General features: G+C 42.6%; 1 protein-coding gene across 1 annotated transcript in view; it reads right to left on the minus strand.

Moving 5' to 3' along the window:
• Positions 1–23,712, minus strand: part of shroom3 (shroom family member 3) — a 480,123-nt gene that overhangs the window by 299,327 nt on the left and 157,084 nt on the right. The gene's annotated exons all lie outside the window — the stretch shown is intronic.

Raw genomic sequence — 23,712 nt, forward strand, 5'->3', positions numbered from 1 at the left:
AGAGGTCCAGACTAATGCTCTGGGACACGGGTTCAAATCCCACCAGAGCAGCTGGTGGAATTTAAATTCAATTAATAAATAAATTCAATAAAATGGCGCCATGAAACGATCGATTGTCATAAAAACCCATCTAGTTCACTAATGCCCTTGAGGGAAGGAAATCTGTCATCCCTACCTGGTCTGGCCTAGCACATGAATCCAGACCCACAGCAATGTGGTTGACTCTTAACTACCCTCAGAAATGGCTTAGCAAGCCACTCAGTTGTCAAGGGCAATTAGGATGGGCAACAAATGCTGGCCTTGCCAGTGACACCCATATCCCATGAAAGAATAAAAAAAATTCACACTCTTCCACGTGTTTCAATGCTGAGACTCTCGGCAAAATCCTGTAGTAGTGAAGCTTCTGGACGAGCAGGATAACTCGGACAACAACTTCCTGATTTGTGCATTTAGCTGTGCAGTCACTAGAAGATGCTGTTTAATTTACATGTAAACAAAAGGAGTATTGATAGCCTCACCATTATTTGTACTACAAAATCAGGGCCATTGCCTTTTTTTTGTCTTATGACTGAATTCTTTCCCTTTTGAATTTTATTGAACTGAACAAGGGACACAATTTCTTGAGTAAATGAATGGTAGATCACAGACTACATGGTCATTGCGCATACATTGAGAGTCTCAGGCATATTGAGAGAGCCAAGATTATCGGCTGGCAGAGGGATTAGGTTCATCAGAAAGAGGGAAGGTCAGGAAAGCTGTTTGGTTCTTGGGTGGCCTTTTTGCTTGAAATAGTGGGCATTAATAAATAGTGTTCCCTGTAAGCTGTGCATGCATGTCGCTGCGCAGCAACCCGGAAGGTTCCATGTAGCCCATTCACAAGCCCTTTAAAATGCCGCACAAAAAATTTAAAGGTACCGCACACTCAAAAGAGCAGGCCACACATGACGAAAAGAACTTAGAGAGAACATTGTCAATAAATCAGAAAAGCTGACTTAACAATCGTTACTTATACTATCTTGTACTTGAATTTCAGCATCACAATCATTTCTTGCATTGCAAAGATTTTATGTCTGCATGCACTTTCCATCTTCAAAATCTTACTTCTTCTGGTCATTATTTGTCACACTTTAGGGCCAATATTTTTCCATTATAAATTCCTATGCGCACATTTATAATAGAAGCTGTCTATATAAAAGTATAATACTGGATTAGTATCAACGCTGGTATAGATCTGCTGGTGCAGCCCTGCTCTTTGCTGTGCCTATTGCAGCAAAACTTATACAAAATGGTGGCTCATCAGAAAGAGGGGCCTTAATACTTAATATAAAAAGAGGTCTGTCTTTTCTGCTCCTAGTACCCTCATCATTAACTTGCGTTCCTTGATATTTCTGTCCTTCACAATTTGCCTGGATCAATTTTGTCAGTTCTTTTCACAGTTATCTTCACCTCAAAGTCTCCTCTTTTCCAAACCGCAAACAAACCCAACTTCCGTAACATTTTTCCACAATGTACACCAAAATCATCTTTATTGCTGACGACTTTAACCCTCAATGGTGGTTATACCATTCTTAGGAACAGGTGATAAGAACTGCACATGGTACTCCAGCTGAGGTCTGAGCAACACATTTTTCATCAAAATTCTTTAGATTGATCTCCAGGACAACTGAGTGCCTTATTTGCTTTCGTTAAAAATGCACTGTGCTGATAGTTTTTAGGCATTATTCATCACACTTCTTAAAATTAAAAAAACATACTTTGCATGCATGCATCATCACTTCTCCATCCCCTTCATCATCATCCACAGCCAGAAGTAGAAGTAACATGCGAATTACATTAATGCAAGGCATTTCCTCCGGCAGTCCATCTGGAATTCATTTATTTAAATTATATTTTTAATATTTACATGCAGAGCAAAGAATATCATGCTGACACACTAGCAAATCTGCAGTTAATCAGCACTTATTAAACCATGACAGACAGTTACCCCATATCCGAACTATCACCAAGAATACTTACTTTTACTTCCCCAACACTGCTCAATCCTATCCCAACCTCATCCATCCAATGAGGAGACCCTTAATCCATAGTTTTTTAAAAACTATTTTGACTTCTCCAACACCATCCTTGCCTGGTAACCAAGCTCCATCCTACATAAACCTCACGCCCAAAACTCAAGGAGGGTGATCTGATCAAGGTTTTTAAAAGTTAAAGGGATTTGATAAGGTAGATACAGAGAAGCTATTTCCCATGATGGGGAAAATCAAGAACAAGGGGAGACTTCCATAATCTGAATACAGACTTGGAAAATAACAATGCAAAGGGGAAAGAGGTAGAGAATTCCTGAAATATGTAAAGGAGAACTTTCTTGATCAGTATGTTTACAGTCCAACAAGGAAGGAAACAGTGCTGGATTTAGTTCTGGTTAATGAAGTGGATCATGTTTCTGTGGCGGAGCATTTGGTAAACAGCGAACACAATAGAGTAGTTATGGAAAAGAACAAGGAAAACAATCAAATGTGAAAATACCCAACTGGAAGAGAACAAGTTGAAAAGGGATCTGGCCCAGGTGAGATCAAAGATTGGCAGGTAAAAGAGAAACTGAGCAATGGGAGGTCTTCAATCAGAAGGTAGTTCAGATGGGAAGGTGTCTGGTCCGTACAAGGGAGAAAGGAAGGGCATCCAAAGCTAGAGGTCCCTGGATGACTAAAGATATAGAGATGAAAATGAAACAGAAAAAGGAGGCTGATGATAAATGTTGGGTTCATAATCTGTATAGGACCAAGCTGAATAAAAAAAAAAGTACTGAGAAAAGAGGGGCAAAGAAAGAGTACGAGAATAGATTAGCAGCTAACGAGAGGGAACTCAAATGTCTTTCATAAACATATAAATAGTAAAATGATAGTCAAAGAAAGGGTGGGGCCAATTAGTGAAGGAAAAGGAAATTTTCTTGTGGAGGCAGAGGGCATGGCTGAGCTACTAAATGAGTACTTTGCATTTATCTTTGCAAAAGAGGATGATGCTGCCAATGTCACAGTAAAGGAGGAGGTAGTACAGAAATTGGACAGGATAAAAATAAAGAGGAAACACTTAAAAGATTGGAAACACTCAAAATAGAAAAGATACCCAGTTGGGATGGGATGCAACCTAGGTTGCTGAGGCAAGTAAGGGTGGAAATTTCAGGGGTTCTGGCCAAAATCTTGCAATCCTTCTTAGATATGGAAGTGATGTCAGAAAACTGGAGGAAAGGAAAATTTACAAACCTGTTCAAAAAAGCGGAAAGGGATAAACTACAAGCCAGTCAGGCTAACATTGGTGGTGGGAAAACTTTAAGAGACATTAATCCAAGACAAAATTAGCTGGCATTTGGAAAAATATGGGTTAATAAATGAAAGTCAGCAGGGATTTGCTAAAGACAAACTGTGTTTGACGAACTCAGTTGAGTCCTTTGATGAAGTAGCTGAGAGGGTTAATAAGGGTAGTGTGGTTGATAAAGTACCACATAACAGATTTGTCAGCAAAATTAAAACCCATGGGATTAATTTGGATGTGTAGAGATGCACAAAAAGCAGGAAAAATCCAAACCAGCCAATTACTGCCCCATCAGTCTACTCTCGATCATCAGTAAAGTGATGGAAGTTGTTGTTGACATTGCTATCAAGCAGGACTTGCTTAGCAATAACCTGCTCAGTTTGGGTTCCGCCAGGGCCACTCAACTCCAGACCTCATTACAGCCTTGGTTCAAACATGGACAAAAGAGCTGAACTCAAGAGGTGAAGTGAAAGTGACTGCCCTTGACATCAAGGCAGCATTTCACCGAGTTTCACCGGATCTCTGAAGGCAGAAGGGCAGGTTAATAGGATGGTGAAAAAGGCATATGGGACACGTGCCTTTATCAATCAAAGCTTGGATTACAAAAGCAGGGAGTTGTACAGAACTTTGGTAAAGCCACAGCTGGAGTACTGAGTGCAATTCTGGTCGCCACATTATAGGAAGGATGTGATTGCACTGGAAGGGGTGCAGAGGCGATTCACCAGGATGTTGCCTGGGATGGAACATTTAAGATATGAAGGGAGGTTGGATAGGCTTGGGTTGTTTTCGCTGGAGCAGAGAAGACTGAGGGGTGACCTGATCGAGGTGTACAAGATTATGAGGGGCATGGACAGGGAACAGCTGTTCCCCTTAGTTGAAGGGTCAGTTACGAGGGGTCACAAGTTTAAGGTGAGGGGCGGGAGGTTTAAGGGGGATTTGAGGAAGAACTTTTTTACCCAGAGGGTGGTGATGGTCTGGAATGCTCTGCCTGGGAGGGTGGTAGAGGCAGGTTGCCTCACATCCTTTAAAAAGTACCTGGATGAGCACTTGGCACGTCATAACATTCAAGGCTATGGGCCAAGTGCTGGCAAATGGGATTAGGTAGACAGGTCAGGTGTCTTCAATGCATCGGTGCAGACTCGATGGGCCGAAGGGCCTCTTCTGCACTGTATTATTCTGTGATTCTGTACGGCATCAAGGAGCCCTAACAAAACTGGAGTCAATAGGAATCGGGTGGAAAACTCTCCGCTGATTGGATTCATACCCAGCGCAAAGGAAGATGGTTGTGGTTGTTGGAGGTCAATCATCTGAGCTCCTGGACATCACTGCAGTAGTTCCTCAGGGTAGTGCCCTAGGCCCAACCATCTTCAATTGCTTCATCAATGGACTTCCTTCAATCATAAGGTCAGAAGTGGGGATGTTCGCTGATGATTGCACGACATTCAGCACCATTTGTGACTCCACAGATACTGAAACAGTCCGTGTAGGAATGCAGCAAGACCTGGACAATATCCAGGCTTGGGCTGATAAGTAGCAAGTAGCATTTGCACCACACAAGTGCCAGGCAATGACTATCTAAAAGAGAGAATCTAACCATCTCTCCTTGACATTCAATAGCATTTCGATCGCTGAATCCCCCACTCTCAACATCCTGGGGGCTACCATTGACCAGAAACTGAACTGGAGTAGCCATATAAATACTGTGGTTACAAGAGCAGGTCAGAGGCAAGGAACCCTGTGGTGAGTAACTCACCTCCTGACTCCCCAAAGCCTGTCCACCATCTACAAGGCACAAGTCAGGAGTGTGATGGAATACTCTCCACTTGCCTGGACAGGTGCAGCTCCAACAACACTCAAGAAACTCGACACCATTCAGGACAAAGCAGCCCGCTTGATTGGCACCCCATCCATAGATATTCATCCTCCCCCCCACCACTGACGCACAGTGGCAGTAAGTGTGTACCATCTACAAGATGTACTGCAGAAATGCACCACGGCTCCTTAGACAGCACCTTCCAAACCTGTGACCTCTACCACCTAGAAGGACAAGGGCAGCAGATGTATGGGAACACCACTGCCTGCAAACGTCCCCTCCAAGCTACACACCATCTTGACTTGGACCTATATCGCCATTCCTTCACTGTCGCTGGGTCAAAATCCTGGAACTCCCTTCCTGACAGCACTGTGGATGTACCTACCCGACATGGACTGCAGCGGTTCAAGAAGGCAGCTCACCACCACCTTCTCAAGGGCAAGTAGGGATGGGCAATAAATGCTGGCTTAGCCAGTGACACCCACATCCCATGAACGAATAAAAGAAATACAAAGTTGACTAAGGGACAGAAAGCAGAGTACCGGTGAACAGTTTTCAGACTCAAGGGTTAAATACAGTGGCAGTGTTGGGACCACCGTGTTTTTTGATACATATATGAATGATCTGGACTTGGGTATACAGAGCATAATTTCAAATTTTGTAGATGACATAAAAGTCAGGAATGTAGTAAACAGTGAGGAGGTTTTAATGGACTTCAGCAGGGGACATAGACAAGGTGATTGGGCCGACAGATAGTAAATTAAACTTAATGCCGAGAAATCTGAAGTGATGCATTTTGGTAGGAAGAATGAGGAAAGGTAATACAATTGGCGAAATTTTAATAGGAGTGTGTTACGACCAGGTGAGAAAGGGGTCTAGGGGTTCCCTCTCAGCCTTTGCCTGGTTTAACCGTAACAGGGTTAAATTTTAAAAACACCGTGTTTTAGCTTCCACCCCCCCCCCCCCTCCCCTCCGCCTTCAGTGAATCCTTGTTCACTGCTTTCCAATTGTAAGGCAAAGAAATTAGACAGGTTTTCTCAGATTTAAAGAAGAAAGGTGGAAGTTTATTAACTTTAAACTCTAATTCAGTTAACAACTACAAGTACACGACGCAATAAACACACACGCGGTACAGACAGAAAAATTAGAAATAAAGGCGAAAAGTTTGAGGCAATAGCTGCGTTGTAATTACAGTCCCTTGAGTTCGATGTGGGGTCTTTGGTTGCCGGTAAGTCTTGCCATTCGTCGGGGCCCAGTGCCCGCTTTAACTTTTTTCGATGTAGGAGTCTTTTCTCTCTTGAGGTTTCAGTGACTTCATTGGGTCCGGAGGTTTGTGAGAAAGTGAGAGAGCACCAGCCAGGAGAGAGGCTCGCTTGTTCCAGGTTCAGTTGCAATCTGCAGTCTTGTCTTCAAACTGTCCTGTGAATAGTTCAAAAATCCTGGGCCAACCAGTTAGTCATGTGACCAGCTGGTTTAACCACTCCTGCATTTGTGGATTATCCATCTTAGCAGACACTGGAATGCAAGCTTCTTTACACCTTCAATGTCTGGTGATCAAAATCCATTTGGGGTAAAATTGGACCAGGGAGTAGTTGCTTTGTCTCTCCAAGCACTGTCTCTTAGTATGAAAACATCCTTCAGTCAAATGTCTGGATCTCTTTAAACAACTAATTTCTTCACTCCAGCAACAGTTTAAAATTAATGTTCATTTGATGAAATTAATATGCCTCATTCTTGGCAGGTAGGGGTCTTCATGACAGTGTGCACGGATGCTACTCTTTAAGGTGGCACGATAAGTTGACAAGCCCTCAAAAAGGCATTATAAAAAGAGGCATATAGCAGAAAAGCAAGGAAGATATGTTAACCCTTTAGAAAGCACTAGTAAGGGCCCAGCTGGAATGTTATGTCCAATTCTGGGCACCACACGTTAGGGAAGACATCAAGGTCTTAGAGAAGGAGAAGAGATTTACTCTAGTACCAGGGATGAAAGACTTCAATTATGTGGTAAGACTAGAAAAACTACGGTTGTTCTCCTTAGCACAGAGAAGGTCAAGTATAGATTCGATGGAAATGTTCAAAATCATGAAGAGTTTTGATAGAGGAATAAGCAGAAACTGTTTCCAGTGGTATTAGGGTTGATAACCAAAGGCCACTGATTTAAGGAAATGAGCAAAAAATCAGAGGCGACAAGAGGAAAAAAAAATTTCGCAGTGAGTTGTGTTGATCCGGAATGTGTAATATTCTGATAATTATTAAGGCTTAATACAGAATATGTAAGAGACTGACTGTTACTGGAACAGGAGTTTATTTACACGTCTTGCATCTACGGTTTCCGCTTACACTATGCACGAGGTTTCGTACAAGTTCTATTACATAATTTCCAGCAATGATGCTCACAGACTATTTACATATTCTGCCCAGTAACAACTCTATATTACATTATACTGCAGAATACACAACCTGAAAGGGTGGTAGAAGTAGATTCAATAATAACTTTTGTCACAAAAACGTGCTTTGCTGAATGATGATTTTTAAATTTCCTGCTGGAAACCTGAATATAAATTTTTTTAAAAAAAGAAACCTATAAAAGACGACTCTATACTAACAGTTAAAGATGGCCACCCTAATTTGCATCACTGTACTTCACATTCCAATGCATTGAGGTGGAGACAGATTGTCTGCACAGACCCATCAAGAACAATGACCTAGGGAATCTGAGTGAACTGCCTTTTTTGTTCCTATTAGCAAGGCATCAAGGCCATCACCTGAATATTAAGGTTTGAGTGTTTCACCACCAGTTTATCACTTGAACAATGGGACTCTAGTTATGAAAAGGGAATTCTTAGAAATGGACTAATTAAGTTGCAAGAGGGAATCCACACTAGTAACTACCATGCTTGAAACACTGGGCGATGATCATATGACAGGCCCACCATCTGTGTGCTTAACTGGTGTTTTCTCCATCAACCAGACAAGCAGCTAGACACAGACAAGAGAAGACCCAAGTGGGGTCCCTTCTTCCTCTCTCTGTCTCCAACCCACCTTGCAAACTTCAAACCCTGCCTGCTGACCGTGACCAACCAGGCATATCCCAGCTGCAGATAGAGACCCCTTGAAGGAAATCAGCCGCATTGCTGTTTCTTGGAGAACCACTGAATCAGCTGTCCACACCCTCAAACCAGAAGCCTCAGAACCACCATAGGAAAGTCGCGCGACCACTGAATTCAGCCTGAAGCCAGCTAAGTCACCAACCTCCACAGATTGTACAGCCATTTTATTCCTCTGGACTCTAATTCGACTAATCTATCCTTCCCACTCTGTAACCTGTGTGGGAGTGAGAGTGAGAGTGAGTGAGAGAGTGAGTGAGAGAGTGAGAGAGAGTGTGAGTGAGTGAGTGTGTGTGTGAGTGAGTGTGAGTGTATGAGAGAGTGTGTGAGTGAGTCTGAGTGAGAGTGAGTCTGAGTGAGAGTGAATGTGTGTGAGAGAGAGAGAGAGAAAGTTGGAGTATATTTTATTATATTACTTTGATCGGTTTAAGTACAATAAAGCCAACTTCTCCTGATCATAACACTTTCAAAAGAAAATTGGACAAATACTTGGGAGTGGAAAATTTTCAGGTCTATGAGGAAAGAGCAGGGGAATGGGACTAATTGGATCTTCTTCTTCTTTGGCCTCCTTGCCTTGAGAGACAATGGGTAAGTGCCTGGAGGTGGTCAGTGGTTTGTGAAGCAGAGCATGGAGTGGCTATAAAGGCCAATATTACAGTGACAGACTCTTCCACAGGTGCTGCAGATAAAATTGGTTGTCGGGGCTGTTACACAGTTGGCTCTCCCCTTGCGCTTCTGTCTTTTTTCCTGCCAACTGCTAAATCTCTTCGACTCGCCACTCTTTAGCCCCACCCTGATGGCTGTCCGCCAGCTCTGGCAATCACTGGCAACTGACTACCACGACTTGTGATCAATGTCACAGGACTTCATGTCGCGTTTGCAGATGTCTTTAAGGCGAAGACATGGACGGCTGGTGGGTCTGGAACCAGTGACGAGCTCGCCGTACAATGTGTCCTTGGGGATCCTGCCATCTTCCATGCGGCTCACATGGCCAAGCCATCTCAGGCGCCGCTGGCTCAATAGGGTGTATATGCTGGGGATGTTGGCCGCCTCGAGGACTTCTGTGTTGGAGATATGGTCCTGCCACCTGATGCCAAGGATTCTCCGGAGGCAGCGAAGATGGAATGAATTGAGATGTCGCTCTTGGCTGACATACGTTGTCCAGGCCTCGCTGCCGTAGAGCAAGGTACTGAGGACACAGGCCTGATACACTCGTACTTTTGTGTTCCGTGTCAGTGCGCCATTTTCCCACACTCTCCTGGCCAGACTGGACATAGCAGTGGAAGCCTTTACCATGTGCTTGTTGATTTCTGCATCGAGAGACAGGTTACTGGTGATAGTTGAGCATAGGTAGCTGAACTCTCGAACCACTTCCAGAGCGTGGTCGCCGATATTGATGGATGGAGCATTTCTGACATTCTGTTCCATGATGTTCGTTTCCTTGAGGCTGATGGTTAGGCCAAATTTGTTGCAGGCAGCCGCAATCCTGTCGATGAGTCTCTGCAGATACTCTTCAGTGTGAGATGTTAATGCAACATCGTCAGAAAAGAGGAGTTCCCTGATGAGGACCTTCCGTACTTTGGTCTTCGCTCTTAGACGGGCAAGGTTGAATAACCTGCCATCTGATCTTGTGTGGAGGAAAATACCTTCTTCTGAGGACTTGAACACATGAGAGCAGCAGGGAGAAGATGATCCCAAACAGTGTAGGTGCGAGAACACAGCCCTGTTTCACGCCATTCAGGATAGGAAAGGGGTCTGATGAGGTGCCGCTATGCTGAATTGTGCCTTTCATATTGTCATGGAATGAGGTGATGATACTTAGTAGCTTTGATGGACATCCAATCTTTGCTAGTAGTCTGAAGAGACCACGTCTGCTGACTAGGTCAAAGGCTTTGGTGAGATCAAGGAAAGCAACGTAGAGGGCCATCTTTTGTTCTCGGCATTTCTCCTGTAGCTGGCGAAGGGAGAACAGGATGTCAATGGTGGACCTCTCTGCTCGAAAGCCACACTGTGCCTCAGGGTAGACACGGTCAGCCAACTTCTGGAGCCTGTTTAAAATGACTCGAGCAAAGACTTTCCCCACTATGCTGAGCAGGGAGATTCCACGGTAGTTGTTGCAGTCACCGCAGTCACCCTTGTTCTTATAGAGGGTGATGATATTGGCATTGCGCATGTCCTGTGGTACTGCTCCCTTGTCCCAGCACAGGCAAAGCAGTTCATGGAGTGCTGAGAGTATAGCAGGCTTGGCACTCTTGATTATTTCAGGGGTAATGCCGTCCTTCCCAGGGGCTTTTCCACTGGCTAGAGAATCAATGGCATCACTGAGTTCTGATTTTGTTGGCTGTTCGTCCAGCTCATCCATGACTGACAGAGACTGGGCTACATTGAGGGCGGTCTCAGTGACAACATTTTCCCCAGAGTACAGTTCTCGGTCGTGCTCCACCCAGTGGTCCATTTGCTTGCGTTGGTCAGTGATCGTGTCCCCTGATTTAGACTTGAGATGGGCGATCTTCCTGATGGTCGTCTTTGTGTAGCGCTTCTGGCTACTTTAAGTGCTATAGATGTTAACTCGTTGGGGGTTTTCTTGTAGTTCTTGTATTTCTTGTAATTGGATAGTCCTTTCATAAAGCCAGCACAGGCATGAGGGGCAGAATGGCCTCCTTCTGTGCTATTTTATTCCTATTCTAAGGGGATATAATTTTAAAATTACAGCCAGGCCATTCAGGATCAAAGTCAGGAAGCACTTTTTCCACACAAAATGGTAGGAATCAGTAGCATTTTCCTCCCGAAAGACTGTGGGTGCTGGGACAATTGAAGTTTAAGATGGATAGATTTTTGTTAGGTCAGGGTATCAAGAACTCTGGAGCAAAGGCGAAAAAAATTAAGCTGACGTGGAGGTCAGCCATGATCTAACTGAATGGTGAGGAGGCTTGAATGGCCTACTCTGGTCCTTATGTTACTTTGCCCACATCACCCGAACAAAAGGAAAAGAGAAGACAAAGAGTGAAGCAGTAAGAGAAAAGGGAAGAGCAGAGTGGAAAGAGAAGAGAAAGAGACAGAAAGGGAAGAGGAGAGACAGAGAGAATAGCATCTTGAAAATATCAGACAGCTAAGAGAGTGACCGTATTCTCCAATTTAGCATGTGCAATATGAACAATCAATTAGTTATACATTATAAATCTTACATTTGCATTCACTGTCATTTTTTTCTCATTGCTAATTCCTATGTGTAGCATTGGCATAAGGTTCTAATTACAACTTGACAACTTTTCATCGGCATCTTCCATTATAAATTTGGACGTAGAACTCGAAAATAGAAGAATACAAATAAGGATATAATATATGACTTTAAAATACAAACTGAATTTGTTCAATTCTCATTCTATGTTGGCATCCTTCCATCTACGAAAGATGGATACGCAGCAAACAGTTCGTTTTGATGGGGTGTCTTCTCTTGGTGCATCTTTGTTGATGGCTGTGAAGGCCAATCCTCCACAAGTGCCGCATGTGAATCTGCCAAGTGACACTGTGAGTTGTTTTGGCGTTGGTGCATGTTGCCAAGCTGCTGTAGTCACCGGTCATTGTGGCAGTGCACAGCAATCCACAGGATGTGTTGCCATTTCCCTCTTTCGCCAGCTAGTGACTCCCAGGTGCTATTGTCAACATTTAGAGTCATCGTGCCACGCTTGCAGGCATCCTTGAAGCGGAGCTTTGAGCACGCCACTGATCGCCTGGTCCCAGCTACCTCACCATACAGAAGGTACTTATGTATGTGACTGTCTTTCATCCTGCGGATGTGCCCGATCCACCGAAGCTGCCTCTGTTTGATTACAGCCAACACACTTGGGAATTCTGCCTTTGAGAGGACTGTCACATTTGTGATTTTGTCCACAATTAGCCACCATCTTCTCACCGCACTTGGCCTGGAATTTCCTAGCCGTTGTTTCTGGTCCATTGCCATAACTTTATCGGAAGCATGCTGAACACACTATTACCTCTACCTTTCTGGCTGGTGGCAGAGTAGGAGCAGCTCCAAGGAAATACCAGATCTTTGTCTTGATCCCACCTCACCACCACCCCTACACCAGTGTGCAAAACCATGGGAGACTGACTTGTATATATTAAATGTCTTCCACGTGCATGCCTTTCCTGTCCCAAAAAAATCTATTTCTGGTCCAAAAATATCTATTTCCGGTTGTCAAACGTTTTGAGTCACACGTTTATGTTAAAAGTAGATGTAAACATTTATAAAGCAGTTTGCTATTTCCCTACTGTATCAATGATCCACCAGTGTTGAGCAATAGAAATCACTCACAAGCCATAGGCATGGCAATGGAAACACTGTTTTCATCGCATGAACTAATTTTAGTGAAAAAAATACCTTAGACACAATACAGGTAATTGTATTTCACGTGTATATTTACTTAACAACCATCTCACATCATTTAGTGTGAAACTTTTCAGTTTTTGCCCTTTCACTAAAGTTTGGAATTCTGCCATATATTTATAAGATGTAGCATATCTTGGTGCAGCTTCTAGTTCTGTCCAGCAGTTGCAAACGGTGCTTTGACTTTGTCACAGTAATTCTGAGAATGCTGAGATTTAATCATTTTATTGTAAAATATATAGTTTATTATTTAAAAACCTGATTTTTGACTTTACAAACTGCAGTTACCATGAGAGAAATTATGATTTATTTTCTCCCAAAAATGTTTTGAGTGATATGTTCTCATTGTCTTGATCTTTTTGCATTTGCCTTCTCCTTCAGGATTGGTCATCTTCATAGGTATTAGAAGTTTCTCATTTGTAGTTTGGAACTATTTATCTTACTTTTGATTCATATGGTACCTACCGCCCAATTTTTGATTTGCTCCTGTTTGAATTTGAGCCATTCGAGGCGATGATAAATTGTTAAAATAGGATTTTCCAATTATAAAATGTTAACAAAGTGTGACTGAAAAATTGAAACAGCAACTAAGATTAATGTGGACAGGAAGACATTTAATACATTATAGCTATCTTTGAGTCTCTATGAATACAATTCCCATGTACTTTATGAGCAATCCATGACTATTACATGGACCATTCAGATTTGAGACCTACATTTCACAATAAATGTAAATAAATGGTAGCCATTACAGTTCCATATCAAAATCTGAAACAATTCTAGCAACTCAAGATTTGTAATTGATAGTTTAAGTTAATTATAATTGAAAGTTCAGCAAAAAACAGCCAATGGTCAAGACTAGGTTATTAAGCAGCTCCATTTAATTGTTCTCATTAATGGATACTAGATTAGTAAGGAGTGGGAAATATCAGCAGCTGCAACCAAGTTAGTTCCACTGGGGTTTGAAAAATCTATTCAAAAACAACGTATGAGATCAATTATCACATTACATCCAGTAGAGATGGTGCAGATACCTAGCGTGGACATATTGAAGGATTAATGAAGACATTAATCCTTCATTACAGCCATACTGGAATGTCTAAAACAGTTTCTGAAGAATTACCAACATCTGAGTCCAACAACTCCACTAGACATTGCCAAGTGCCTGCTATAGAAACTTTGTGTTGTCGGATGTGTGTCTTGAGCAGAAGCATGAAATTCAATAAAGAACATTCCAACATCTATTCTAATCTTGAACTGAACCCAACACAAATACTTACCAAATATCACAATGAGTACAATAATGTTCTGAAGTCAACAATCACATTATCATGAATTCCTGACAGTTGCCATCCAACTATTTTGAAACAGATTGTTTTTCAAACAAGGTGTCCAGTTTTAAATTCCGTGCCTCATGATATGGAAGCATTAGTTATTCAGGTTTCTAATGAAACTTTATAAGCAGCAAAGCAAAATCCAAAAGGCAATGCATGACCCTGCCCCTGCTATGCTAATCTCCCACGCTTTGTCCAATTTTGGTGTTGGAAAAAGGTAGCAATTCTGGTTCCTTTATTTTACAAACCTGATGAAATGTCTCCTGCAGGACACACTCTTTCAACAGGAAAAAATAAACTGTTACTCATCATTGCCCCGAATGTACTGAGGAGTCATAGTTTTTTCCGGCTACAGCCAGTTAGCCAAAAATAGCCTGGCATAGTTTATGAGTTATGCAGTTAGCTATGTGAGCGCCCAAATACACTGCGATACAATCAAGAAGGTTGCTTTTGATTAGGTTCAGTAATTTCAGAGGAGGATGAAGATTGCTGTACAAGGTCATTACCGGGTTAATTCTGATAATGTAAGCTGTTTATGAGTAGGAGCTCTGAACGGTTAGCTTTTGCCATGCTCTATTTCATCGTTCAGCCTCTGGGACTAGCTTTCTTGGCTCGCACTGTAAACTTACTTTGAATGACTTGGGGCTGGGTTTCCAGAAGTGATTTTGATAAGATGTTGCCATCAAAATGTCTGGCTAGCTGTCTGTACCATTAAGCCTACATTTAGTGCAAACATGAACTTTAACAATTCTATACTATAACACATTAGTATCTTTACAGTGGAGATATCCCCAACATTAACTAAAGACCATATCACCTTTTTAAAAACTAAATGTAGTGTGCGCAATTGGCATTGCACAACATTGAATCAGATATTGAACTGCAAGCTATTTTCTACCCAGTATCTTGTGTCCAGTCCCTGAAGGCCACGTACTTCCTCCAACAAATGCATTAAGTGCTCCCAGGTCATCAACGTTGCTCTGAATCATCAGTTAAGAAGCTCACATGATCTACTTGCTTAGTACCTCCTCACAAAAGCATGACTGTTGTCAGACACTCAGTGACATGCAGGAAGTTAAAACTGCGCCTCCTTCCCTCCAGTGCCATGGCACCATGCATTGTAATGCCAACATGAGGAGGACAGAACATTATTATAGCAATTGTTCTTATGATAACTCGGATGACTTCAAAAGTTAACCAATTCATTACATTTCAAAGTGTTGACTACAGTAATCAAGGGAGTCCAATTTTCTCCATGTTCTGGAACAAAATCAAAGATACATTTCCATTCAACAAGAAGTTGTATTTGCATTGTGTCTGCAATGTAACACTATCCCAAAATGCAGAACAGAACAAACAGATGAATTAGAAGAGTTGACTCAGTACAGGATCAAAAGGTAGGATTTGACAAGAGTTTTGAAGAGGATAGAAGTGCCAAGGTTTAGGGAGGGTGACAGAGAGGGCAAACCTAGATGGTTGGAAACTTAACACCAAGTAAGAATTGCCAAGAAAGGGTTTGGAAACAATGTACAGAAAGCTAGAATCATAGAAGAGGAAGGGAAACAGAGGGAAATTCGAAATTCATGGATACTGCAGACACCTGGGTGAAGGTCAACCATCCTCTCAGCCACTGCAGATGTATGAATTCAAGAAATCTGGACAAAAAATTTGGAAGAAAAATGAACACTTTATCCTAAAAAGGTAATGATTCAACAAAATATTGCCATTACGATGAAAGTACATGTGGTTTCACAAAATCTTCAACAGATTTCTTTAAAAAACATAATCAATGTATATCAGTGGGTTGAGGTCTTAAAACCATCAGACAGATGTTTAATACTTCATTGGCTTAGTTACTGCAGAATGACTGAACTGTGGCCTTATCCCTTCTATGACACACTCATACATAATGCACCTCACAGCTATTACAGCGCAGCAACACTCCCATGCCCTCCCTACAGAATTCTGTTCCTGAATTTTCCTCCAGCAAACAATTAATCATCAACCAAAACGTATCCATGTGTATGTCCAATATGGTACTGTCAAACTAGGCAACCAAATCATGCCTATAAAACATGCAAGAGTTACTGGGGGTTATACATGTGAAGACTACTGTGAGGGTGGGGCTAAAATCAGTAAAATGTTAAATTCGGTTTTCTTCCTGCCATTTAATTAACTTCTTCTTCAGAAAGACTGCTGAGATGAATTTCACAATGCTTCTTTTGAGAAACCTCCAAAAGTTGTTTTTGGCCAGGAAATGCATAGTCTCAGTATCGTGCCTTAACCAGTTCCTTCAAGGACTATGGGCCCATCTTTCTTTATCAAGTTTATTGAAATAATGATAAGGAACATGTTAAACAGTAGAGCATTTTTGACATTTTCAAAGTTCTTTCAGTGATTTGCTTATTTTTGTGGTGGGTGGTGAAATTCCCCAATAGTACCCAAAGGGCTCGATCCAACTGGTTCCTGTTATGGTCCAGTGGAATAAAACAATGATACATTTACGGGGAAGTTAGATAAGCACATGAGGAAGAGAGGAATACAAGCATATGTTGATGGGGTTAGATGAAGAGGGGTATTAGAAGCTTCATGTGGAACATGAACACCAGCATGGACCCTTTTGGCCAAATAGCCTGTTTCTGTATGTATTTTGCAATTCTATATCTTCAACCTTCAGGAGTGAGGACAGCCACGATGTATACCTGTAGCCTCACAATGAAATTGCCACAATACAATAACGTACTTCAACCTGAATTGTGTCATTGTACTTGATCAAAGATTTAGGTTAGACCACTATATTTTTTCTTTTAATTATGTAATGTTTATTTCCCCTTTCTCAGCCTCAAATATTCACACATTTTTATTAAAATGAACTGGGATCTTTGTACAGAGTTCCTCAGTTTAATTGGACCATCAAGGAAAGTGATGGAGCACCCCTGGGTAGAATTGGGGGTGAAAGGGAAATGCAACCAACCTCCAGACACATATGATTCATTCACAGGCCCAATGATTTATGGACATTGCCTTTAATCCTCACAATTTATGCAGGGAATTTAAACATCTCGTTCCAATATGAATTGCAAGTATTAAAAAAAAACATCTCCACAATCATGGGACTTGCAAGCGAATTTCAAGTGTTGGCAAAGCTGACTAACCCTGTACTGTTCCTACACACTTACACGCAGCTGGTTCAACCAGAGGGTCAGCAGAAGTCCAGGAGGCAGCAGGTTGTCCACCTGCTTTCTCAGCTGGGGAATGATGTATGACAAGATAAAGGGACTACACCCTTTTCAAATTGTGCACGTCCTCATTCAGCCTGCTTTTAAATATAGATTTTCAGGTGCCATTTGTACAAGTGAAACAATAAACTAGAAAATTAATGACAAAAGGTAACAATTTTACTGGAGTGCACTCTGCTCTATATTTATCAATGTTAAACGGGTTCAAGGTTCAATCATTGGTCTGTGCTAATTTAGTTAATCTCCGTCAGGGTGATCATCTGAGTTGTACAAGTGGCATCAGCGCTCTTAGGCTAAAGGGAGTGAAAAGCAGCCAGGGTTTCTATTCCTGATCACTAACCAGTTACTCATGCTGAAAATTGTGCAACATGGATGTTGGATGAGGACAGGATTAAACACACTAATGATGCTCCCACAGGGCAACAGTCTGCTAACACTATCGCAGCTCAAAAAGGAAGAATAGTCACTTGGCGAAGTACCACGGAACTCTCTGCATTCATTAAATCCTATTCAGTGTCTTCAGGAGCAGAGAAACCCATCTTGAATTCCAGTGCATCTGAAATAAAACTTTAAATGATTCCTTAATCAGAGGGAATCCTATTACTCATTACCTTCAGTTATTTATAATCACAACTCCCTTCCTGTTTCTGCCTTTAGTGGTTAACCAATTCCGGTAACAATATATGGAGCTCAGCAATCACAAGTCACTTAACGAATCTCCATTATCCAAATATTAAAATTGATTTTTTAAATTGGTAGTATTCCCATGCTGTTAGATCAATCCTAGAATTAGTTCCCTCTAGCAGATTTAGTCTCCATTAAATTGAGAACCGCTTATGAGATCAAAATTGCATTTAATACGAACGCCAAATAAAATGTTTTCAACGTTTCTGCTTCTCTCTTTCCATTTCCCCATACCTACCCTCCAGGTTTTTAGATCTCTTTAAAAAAAAATCCTTCCAAATCCTCCTCTAAACCCTAATTCGCAAATGAGTTTAGCCAACAAACATATTAAGTGAATGCAGCAAGTGATTTTTTGCAGTGTAATTTATTTTGCTTTTTTCGCTTAAGATGATTGATGTATTTTGTCAAGTTTTTCTGAACCTCCTGTGACCGACAGGATGGACTGGAGATGTGCTCTGGACCTCTGCCAATGTAGGTCCACTAATGGCCACTAGGAGGCACAGAAGAGCAGCCAAATGACCGAACATTTAATTTTTACTTGCCTTCCTAAAGGAAAGCAGCCCATCTCTGATCAGTCAAAATTCAGATACCACTGTTTAGGAAATGCCAGGATGCATCCCATTTCAGATCATCATAAATTATACATTTTACCTTTCCATATGAATTTTGGTCAGACCAAGATTTAAAAATAGAGCAAAATACCACGGATGCTGGAACATTGACATGAGAACAGAAAGTGTCGAAAACTGAAGAAGGGTCGCAGACCTGAAACGTTAACTCTGCTTCTCTCTCCACAGATGCTGCCGGACCTGCTGAGTATTTCCAGCATTTTTTGTTCTCATTTCAAGATTTAAAAATGTTTTTGTCATTGCTCCCTCAGAAGGGGTTAGTCTGCCTTTGTATATGAAGAGAAATACACATCACAGGGGCAGACAGTTAAAAATACCCAGGGTGAATCCAGCATTTCTTGTTTTTGTTTCAGATTTCCAGCATCCGCAGTATTTTGCTTTTATTTTAGTTAAAAATACCCATTGGACTTAGCCGCTGATATCCTGCTCTCGAATTTTAACCCACCAGACATCGCCAGAGTTTGTCAACACATATAGGAAGGAAGAGAGATGGGAATTTAAGGCAGAAATTCAGGGAGCTAGGGTGGAAGCTTAGAGCGAGAACAAACAGAGTTGTTATCTCTGGGTTGTTGCCCGTGCCACGTGATAGCGAAGTGAGGAATAGGGAGAGAGAGGAGTTGAACACGTGGCTGCAGGGATGGTGTAGGAGGGAGGGTTTTGGTTTCCTGGATAATTGGGGCTCTTTCTGGGGTAGGTGGGACCTCTACAAACAGGATGGTCTTCACCTGAACCAGAGGGGTACCAATATCCTGGGGGGGAGATTTGCTAGTGCTCTTCGGGGGGGTTTAAACTAATTCAGCAGGGGAATGAGAACCTAAATTGTAGTTCCAGTGCACAGGATGTTGAGAGTAGTGAGGTCAGGGATAAGGTTACACGGACGCAAGAGGGCACTGGCAAGCAAGAACTTGGTTTAAAAAGTGTGTCTACTTCAACGCCAGGAGCATCCGGAATAAGGTGGGTGAGCTTGCAGCATGGGTTGGTACCTGGGATCTCGATGTAGTGGCCATTTCGGAGACATGGGTAGAGCAGGGGCAGGAATGGATGTTGCAGGTTCCGGGATTTAGATGTTTCAGTAAGAACAGAGAAGATGGTAAAAGAGGGGGGGGGTGTGGCATTGTTAATCAAGGAGAGTATTACAGCGGCAGAAAGGGCGTTTGAGGACTCGTCTACTGAGGTAGTATGGGCCGAGGTTAGAAACAGGAGAGGAGAGGTCACCCTGTTGGGAGTCTTCTATAGACCTCCGAATAGTTCCAGAGATGTAGAGGAAAGGATAGCGAAGATGATTCTCGAGAGGGGCGAGAGTAACAGGGTAGTTGTTATGGGGGACTTTAACTTTCCAAATATTGACTGGAAATACTATAGTTCGAGTACTTTAGATGGGTCAGTTTTTGTCCAGTGTGTGCAGGAGGGTTTTCTGACACAGTATGTAGACAGGCCAACCAGGGGCGATGCCACATTGGATTTGGTACTGGGTAATGAACCCGGCCAGGTGTTAGATTTAAATGTAGGGGAGGACTTTGGTGATAGTGATCACAATTCGGTTAGGTTTACCTTAGCGATGGGCAGGGACAGGTATATACCGCAGGGCAAGAATTATAGCTGGGGGAAAAGGAAATTATGATGCGGTTAGGCAAGATTTAGGATGCGTAGGATGGGGAAGGAAACTGCAGGGGATGGGCACAATCGAAATGTGGAGCTTATTCAAGGAGCAGCTAATGCGTGTCCTTGATAAGTATGTACCTGTCAGGCAGGGAGGAAGTTGTCGAGCAAGGGAGCCGTGGTTTACTCAAGAAGTTGAAGCGCTTGTCAAGAGGAAGAAGGCGGCTTATGTTAGGATGAGACGTGAAGGCTCAGTTAGGGCGCTTGAGAGTTACAAGCTAGCCAGGAAGGATCTAAAGGGAGAGCTAAGAAGAGCGAGGAGAGGACACAAGAAGTCATCGGCGGATAGGATCAGGGAAAACCCTAAGGCTTTCTATAGGTATATCAGGAATAAAAGAATGACTAGAGTTAGATTAGGGCCAATCAAGGATAGTAGTGGGAAGTTGTGTGTGGAATCAGAGGAGATAGGGGAAGCGTTAAATGTATATTTTTCGTCAGTATTTACAGTAGAGAAAGAAAATGTTGTCGAGGAGAATACTGAGATTCAGACTACTAGGCTAGATGGGATTGAGGTTCACAAGGAGGAGGTGTTAGCAATTTTGGAAAGTGTGAAAACAGATAAGTCCCCTGGGCCAGATGGGATTTATCCTAGGATTCTCTGGGAAGCCAGGGAGGAGATTGCAGAGCCTTTGTCCTTGATCTTTATGTCGTCATTGTCGACAGGAATAATGCCGGAAGACTGGAGGATAGCAAATGTTGTCCCCTTGTTCAAGAAGGGGAGTAGAGACAGCCCTGGTAATTATAGACCTGTGAGCCTTACTTCGGTTGTGGGTAAAATGTTGGAAAAGGTTATAAGAGACAGGATTTATAATCATCTTGAAAAGAATAAGTTCATTAGCGATAGTCAGCACGGTTTTGTGAAGGGTGCCTCACAAACCTTATTGGGTTTTTCGAGAAGGTGACCAAACAGGTGGATGAGGGTAAAGCCGTGGATGTGGTGTATATGGATTTCAGTAAGGCGTTTGATAAGGTTCCCCACGGTAGGCTATTGCAGATAATATGGAAGTATGGGGTTGAAGGTGATTTAGAGCTTTGGATCAGAAATTGGCTAGCTGAAAGAAGACAGAGGGTGGTGGTTGATGGCAAATGTTCATCCTGGAGTTTAGTTACTAGTGGTGTACCGCAAGGATCTGTTTTGGGGCCACTGCTGTTTGTCATTTTTATAAATGACCTGGAAGAGGGTGTAGAAGGGTGGGTTAGTAAATTTGCGGATGACACGAAGGTCGGTGGAGTTGTGGAGAGTGCCGAAGGATGTTGTAGGGTACAGAGGGACATAGATAGGCTGCAGAGCTGGGCTGAGAGATGGCAAATGGTGTTTAATGCGGAAAAGTGTGAGGTGATTCACTTTGGAAGGAGTAACAGGAATGCAGAGTACTGGGCTAATGGGAAGATTCTTGGTAGTGTAGATGAACAGAGAGATCTTGGCGTCCAGGTACATAAATCCCCGAAAGTTGCTACCCAGGTTAATAGGGCTGTTAAGAAGGCATATGGTATGTTAGCTTTTATTAGTAGGGGGATCGAGTTTCGGAACCACGAGGCAATGCTGCAGCTGTACAAAACTCTGGTGAGACCGCACCTGGAGTATTGCGTGCAGTTCTGGTCACCGCATTATAGGAAGGATGTGGAAGCTATGGAAAGGGTGCAGAGGAGATTTACTAGGATGTTGCCTGGTATGGAGGGAAGGTCTTACGAGGAAAGGCTGAGGGACTTGAGGTTGTTTTCGTTGGAGAGAAGGAGGAGGAGAGGTGACTTAATAGAGACATATAAGATAATCAGAGGGTTAGATAGGGTGGATAGTGAGAGTCTTTTTCCTCGGATGGTGATGGCAAACACGAGGGGACATAGCTTTAAGTTGAGGGGTGATAGATATAGGACAGATGTTAGAGGTAGTTTCTTTACTCAGAGAGTAGTAGGGGCGTGGAACGCCCTGCCTGCAACAGTAGTAGACTCGCCAACTTTAAGGGCATTTAAGTGGTCATTGGATAGACATATGGATGAAAATGGAATAGTGTAGGTCAGATGGTTTCACAGGTCGGCGCAACACCGAGGGCCGAAGGGCCTGTACTGCGCTGTAATGTTCTAATTCTAATGTTCTAATTCTAATTCTAATATGCAAGTGGTTCACAGGAACACAGGGATTAGGAGTAGGTGTAGGCCATTCAGCCCCTCGAGACTGCTCCACCACTCAACTAGATCATGGCTGATCCTCTACCTCAATGCCATTTTCCCTCACTATCCTTATATATCCCTTGATATCTAGAAATTTATCAATCTCTGTCTTGAATATACTCAATGAATGAGCCTCAAGAGCCCTCTGGGGTAGAGAATTCCAAAGATTCACCACTCTCGGTGTGGAGAGATTCCTCCTCATCTCAGTCCTAAATGGCCTACCTCTTATTCTGAGACCCCTGGTTCTAGACCTCCCCACCCCCCCCCGCCCCCCCCACAGCCAGGGGATAACATCCTTCCTGCATCCACCCTGTCAAGCCCTATAAGAATTTTGTATGCTTCAATAAGATCACCTCTCATTCGTCTAAATTCTACAGAATATTGGCCCAGTCTCCTCAATCTCTCCTGGTAGGATAATTCCAACATCCCAGGAATCAGTCTTATGAACCTTTGTTACTCCAGGTGCGGTCTCACCAAGGCTCTATACAATTGCAGCAAGACTTCTTTACTCCTGTACTCAAATCCTCTTGCAATAAAGGCCAACATACCATTTGCCTTCCTAATTGCTTGCTGCACCTGTATGTTAGCATTCAGTGACTTATGAACAAGGACACTCAAGTCCCTTTGGACATCAACACCTCCCAATCTCTCACCATTTAAGAAATACTCTGCATTTCTGTTTTTTTCTGCCAAAGTGGATAAATTCACACTTATTCACATTATATTCCATCTCATGTTCTTTCCCACTCGCTTAGCCTGTCTAAATCCCCTTGAAACCTCTTTGCATCCTTCTCACAAGTCACATTCCCATCTAGTTTTGTGTCTTCAGCGAACTTGGAAATATTACATTTGGTCCCCACATCCAAATCATTGATATAGATTGTGAAAAGCTGGAGCCCATGCACTGATCCTTATGGTACCCCACTAGTCACAGCCTGCCAACCTGAGAATGACCCGTTTATTCCTACTCTCTGTTTCCTGTCTGTTATCCAAGTCTCAATCCATACCAGTATATTACCCCCAATCCTATGTGCTCTAAGTTTGTTTACTCATCTCCTGCATGGGACCTTATCATAAGCCTTCCAAAAATACAAATACACCACATCCACTAGTTCCCCCTTATCTATTCTGCTAGTTACATCCTCAAAAATCTCCAACAGGTTTGTCAAACATGATTTCCCTTTCATAAATCCATGCCCACTCGGCCCAATCATATCATTATTTTCTAAGTGTCCAGTTAACACATCCTTTATAACAGATGCTAGCATTTTCCCCACTACTAATGGCAGGCTCATGGAAATGGTTCAAATATGATCAGGACCTGACTGTTATTATAAGCATGAGCCTGAGTGAGGAAGCAGTAGTGGCTTTCCCATGAGGGC

The sequence above is a fragment of the Heterodontus francisci genome, chromosome 1 (genome assembly GCF_036365525.1).
Source record: "Heterodontus francisci isolate sHetFra1 chromosome 1, sHetFra1.hap1, whole genome shotgun sequence".
NCBI lineage: Eukaryota > Metazoa > Chordata > Chondrichthyes > Heterodontiformes > Heterodontidae > Heterodontus > Heterodontus francisci.